Raw genomic sequence first — 6,000 nt, forward strand, 5'->3', positions numbered from 1 at the left:
TGATGGGAAATTAATTCATCAATAAATGTGGGGAAACAGAAGACCAGCAAAAAAAATGTGTTTGGTTTAAATTCCCCTGGTGTAACTGCATGGTATTTGTAACTATAACGAGTCTGGACTATGATCAATTAAACCATATCAATGCAGTTAAACAGGTTCATGTAAAATAAGGAATTATGTTGGTTTACACTTATGGCTTTTACACTTATGGTCGTTTCATGATGATTATTATGGTCATTAAATACTTAGGCTATTGTAAGAAGGCTTAATGCCAGCGTTGTAGGCCTACTGCCTCTGCCCAGAGGAATACGAGGCTTTCATGGCAACGGCCGTTAGAGTTCACTTTGCCATGTATGAACCCTGGTTAGAGTCCCTGTTGCAGCTTTCACTTCCTTCCGCTACATTGGTGGCAGCATTGGGATCACATCCAGCTCACCTTTAGTTATGTGATCTAGTGGTGGGAAGCATTCTGTTTTTCAGCACTGTGTTGGATGTAATTGCTTTGATATATCTAGTGAACAATGGATAAGCAACAATGGGCGTGACGGATAGAAGTAGTCACTACAGGTGTGATCAAGCCTTACATCAAAGTTGCCTGAAGCTGAATGGAAAGTGTTATGCTCTGACCAGTTATTCAGAAGAACATCCTCTGTGACTGTCTATTTTACATAAGTTAACTTACCAGTGTGGACCCAAAACAAACACATTCTACACATTTACAAACATCCTGTTTAAAGTGTTATGGTAACCATGGTGTTCTGTTGTTAATGAACCTTCTATATCTAATAACCTCACAATGATCCACATCATATGGGTAGACAAATAATGTACGTGTGTTACACAGCAAAACACAACTATCCTTTTTTAGGATGCAAACCAGTAATATGAATCACTGTTGATCCATCCTGTTCTGATCTGATGAGATGGATGTAGGATTCTCTACAGCCTAGAATAGAGGCCTTTCCCAGTCATAGAGGACAAAGCTAGGCCTCTCTTGCTCCTCATTGGCAAAGACTGAACTCAAATTAAGGGTTATACAGTACCAGTCAAAAGTTTGGACACACCTACTCATTCCAGGGTTTTTCTTTATTTTTTTTACTATTTTCTACATTGTAGAATAATAGTGAAGACATCAAAACTATGAAATAACACATATGGAATCACGTAGTAACCAAAAAAGTGTTAAACAAATCAAAATCTATTTTATATGTGAGATTCTTCAAAGTAGACACCCTTAGTCTTGAAGACAGCTTTGCACACTCTTGGCATTCTCTCAACCAGCTTCATGAGGTAGTCACCTGGAATGTATTTCAATTAACAGGTGTGCCTTGTTAAAAGTACATTTTTGGAATTTCTTTCCTTCTTAATGTGTTTGAGCCAATCAGTTGTGTTGTGCCAAGGTAGGGGGTGATATACAGAAGATAGCCCTATTTGGTAAAAGACCAAGTCCATATTATGGCAAGAAGAGCTAAAATAAGCAAAGATAAAAAAAACAGTCCATTATTACTTCAAGACATGAAGGTTAGTCAATACAGAAAATGTCAACAACTTTGAAAGTTTCTTCAAGTGTGTAAGGTTCTGGGTGTAGTGGGTGCGAAGTCAGGCGCAGGAAGCAGAGAGTACAGGGTAGTGCTTTAATGGCACAAACGGCGAACATAAGCCACCCCACTAAGATACAGGGTGCATACAAAACAAATGCCCCAAACACTGGGGACTGAAACAGTCCGGAGAAAAACCCACGACCGAAACACCTGAGACACGAGCGTGCACAGATGCAACACACAAACAATCCCGCACACAGAGCAGGCGGGCCTACTGGCTAAAATAACCCGACTAATCAGTCTAACACAAAACAGGTGAAACCAATAAACAGAAAGGGGAAAAAACGGAATCAGTGGCAGCTAGTAGGCCGGTGACGACGACCGCCGAGCACCACCCGAGCAGGAAGGGGAGCCACCTTCGGTAGGAGTCGTGACAAAGTGCATTCGCAAAAACCATCAAGCACTATGGAGGAGGAGGTGTGATGGTGTTTTGCTGGTGACACTGTCAGTGATTTATTTAGAATTCAAGGCACACTTAACGAGTATGGCTACCACAGCATACTGCAGCGATACGCCATCCCATCTGGTTTTCGCTTAGTGGGACTAATATTTGTTTTTCAACAGGACAATGACCTCCATGGTGTGTAAGGGCTATTTGATAAAGAAGGAGAGTGATGGAATGCTGCATCAAATTACCTGGCCTCCACAATCACCCGACCTCAACACAATTGAAATGGTTTGCGATGAGTTGGACCGCAGAGTGAAGGAAAACAGCCAACAAGTGCTGAGCATATGGGAGAACTCCAAAATGCATCTCCTGTGAAGCTAGTTGAGAGAATGCCAAGAGTGTGCAAAGCTGTCATCAACGAGGAATCTAAAATCTAATATATTTGTTTATCACTTTTCTGGTTACTACATGATTCCATGTGTGTTAGTTCATAGTTTTGATGTCCTTACTATTATTCTACAATGTAAAAAATAGTAACAAATAAAGAACAACCCTTGATTGAGTAGGTGTGTCTAAACTTTTGACGGGTACAGTTTGTCAGACTTCCCTACTGTGTAAATCAAATCAAACTTTATTTGTCACATACACATGGTTAGCAGATGTTAATGCGAGTGTAGCAAAATGCTTTTGCTTCTAGTTCCGACCATGCAGTAATATCTAACAAGTAATCTAACAATTTCACAACAACTACCTTATACACACAAGGGTAAAGGAAGGAATAAGAATATGTACATAAAAATATATGAATGAGTGATGGCCGAACGGCATAGGCAAGACGCAGTAGATGGTATAGAGTACAGTATATACATAAGAGTAATGTAGGGTATGTAAACCTTATATAAAGTGTCATTGTTTAAAGTGGCTAGTGATACATTTATTACATCCAATTTGTAATTATTAAAGTGGCTATAAATGAGTCAGTATGTTGGCAGCTGCCACTCAATGTTAGTGATGGCTGTTTAACAGTTTGATGGCCTTGAGATAGAAGCTGTTTTTCAGTCTCTCGGTCCCCGCTTTGATGCACCTGTACTGACCTCGCCTTCTGGATGATAGTGGGGTGAACATGCAGTGGCTCGGGTGGTTGTTGTCCTTGATGATCTTTTTGGCCTTCCTGTGACATCGGCTGGTGTAGGTGTCCTGGAGGGCAGGTAGTTTGCCCCCGGTGATTTGTTGTGCAGACCTCACTACCCTCTGGAGAGCCTTACAGTTGTGGGCGGAGCAGTTGCCGTACCAGGCGGGGATACAGCACAACTGGATGCTCTCGATTGTGCATCTGTAAAAGTTTGTGAGTGTTTTTGGTGACAAGCCACATTTCTTCAGCCTCCTGAGGTTGAAGAGGCTCTGCTGCGCCTTCTTCACCACGCTGTCTGTGTGGGTGGACCATTTCAGTTTGTCCGTGATGTGTACACCGAGGAACTTAAAACTTTCCACCTTCTCCACTACTGTCCCGTCAATGTGGATAGGGGGCTGCTCCCTCTGCTGTTTCCTGAAGTCCACGATCATCTCCTTTGTTTTGTTGACATTGAGTGAGAGGTTATTTTCCTGACACCCCACTCCAAGGGCCCTCACCTCCTCCTTGTAGGCCGTCTCGTTGTTTTTGGTAATCAAGCCTACCACTGTAGTGTCGTCTGCAAACTTGATGATTGAGTTGGAGGCGTGCATGGCCACGCAGTCATGGGTGAACAGGGAGTACAGGAGAGGGCTGAGAACGTACCCTTGTGGGGCCCCAGTGTTGAGGATCAGTGGGGTGGAGATGTTGTTTCCTTCCCTCACCACTTGGGGGCGGCCCGTCAGGAAGTCCAGGACCCAGTCGGACAGGGCGGGGTCGAGACCCAGCGTCTCGAGCTTAGTGACGAGTTTGGAGGGTACTATGTTGTTGAATGCTGAGCTGTAGTCGATGAAGAGCATTCTTACATAGGTATTCCTCTTGTCCAGATGGGTTAGGGCAGTGTGCAGTGTGACTGCGATTGCGTCGTCTGTGGACCTATTGGGGCAGTAAGCAAATTGGAGTGGGTTTAGGGTGTCAGGTAGGGTGGAGGTGATATGTTCCTTGACTAGTCTCTCATAGCACTTCATGATGACAGAAGTGAGTGCTACGTGGCGATAGTCATTTATCTCAGTTACCTTAGCTTTCCTGGGAACTGGAACATTGGTGGCCCTCTTGAAGCATGTGGGAACAGCAGACTGGGATAAGGATTGATTGAATATGACCGTAAACACACCAGCCAGCTGGTCTGCGCATGCTCTGAGGACGCAGCTGGGGATGCCGTCTGGGCTGGCAGCCTTGCGAGGGTTAACACGTTTAAATGTTTTACTCACGTTGGCTGCAGTGAAGGAGAGCACGCAGGTTTTGGTAGCGGGCCGTGTCAGTGGCACTGTATTGTTCTCAAAGCGAGCAAAGAAGTTATTAAGTTTGTCTGGGAGCAAGACATTGTGGTCCGGACAGGACTGGTTTTCTTTTTGTAGTCCATGATTGACTCTAGACCCTGCCACATACCTCTCATGTCTGAGCCGTTGAATTGCGACTCTACTTTGTCTCTATACTGATGCTTAGCTTGTTTGATTGCCTTGCGGAGGGAATAGCTACACTGTTTGTATTCGGTCATGTTTCCAGTTGCCTTGCCCTGATTAAAAGCAGTGGTCCGCGCTTTCAGTTTTGCGCGAATGCTGCCATCAATCCACGGTTTCTGGTTGGGGAAGGTGTTAATAGCCGCTGTGGGTACAACATCACCGATGCACTTGCTAATTAACTCGCTCACCGAGTCAGCATATTCATCAATGTTATTGTCCGACGCTATGCAGAACATATCCCAGTCCACGTGATCGAAGCAATTTTGAAGCGTTGAATCCAATTCGTCGGACCAGTGTTGACCAGACCTGAGCACGGGCATTTCCTGTTTTAGTTTCTGTCTATAGGCTGGGAGCAACAAAATGGAGTCGTGGTCAGATTTTCCGAATGGAGGGCTGGGGAGGGCTTTGTATGCTTCGCGGAAGTTAGAATAACAATGATCCAGGGTATTGCCAGCCCGGGTCACGCATTCGATATGCTGATAAAATTTAGGGAGCCTTGTTTTCAAATTAGCCTTGTGAAAATCCCCAGCTACAATAAATGCAGCCTCAGGATATGTGGTTTCCAGTTTACATAGAGTCCAATGAAGTTCTTTCAGGGCCGTCGATGTGTCTGCTTGGGGGTGATATACACGACTGTGATTATATTGAAGAGAATTCTCTTGGTAGATAATGCGGTCGGCATTTGATTGTAAGGAATTCTAGGTCAGGTGAACAAAAGGACTTGAGTTCCTGTTTGTTGTTATGATCACACCACGTCTCGTTAACCATAAGGCATACACCCCCGCCCTTCTTCTTCCCAGAGAGATGTTTGTTTCTGTCGGTGCGATGCGTGAAGGAACCGGGTGGCTGTACCGACTCTGATAACGTATCCTGAGTGAACCATATTTCCATGAAACAGAGAATATTACAATCTCTGATGTCTCTCTGGAAGGCAACCCTTGCTCGGATTTCGTCTACCTTGTTGTCAAGAGACAGGACATTGGTGAGTAGTATGCTCGGGAGCGGTGCGCGATGTGCCTGTCTACGGAGCCTGACCAGAAAACCACTCCGTCTGCCCCTTCTGCGGCGCCGTTGTTTTGGGTTGCCGGCTGGGATCCAATCCATTGTCCTGGGTGGTGGACCAAATAGAGGATCCGGTTCGGGAAAGTCGTATTCCTGGTCGTAATGTTGGTGAGTCGACATTGCTCTTATATCCAATAGTATTTAATAAAACTTACGATTTCCTGGGGTAACAATGTAAGAAATAATACATAAAAAAAAAAAAATACTGTATAGTTTCTTAGGAACGCGAAGCGAGGCGGCCATCTCTGTCGGTCGCCGGAACAGTAGAACTTTGCCCAACATGTTATACCCCAGAGATTGTAAATAAACACTTTTTAA

This window comes from Salmo salar, chromosome 29 (genome assembly GCF_965601325.2).
Source record: "Salmo salar chromosome 29, fSalSal1, whole genome shotgun sequence".
NCBI lineage: Eukaryota > Metazoa > Chordata > Actinopteri > Salmoniformes > Salmonidae > Salmo > Salmo salar.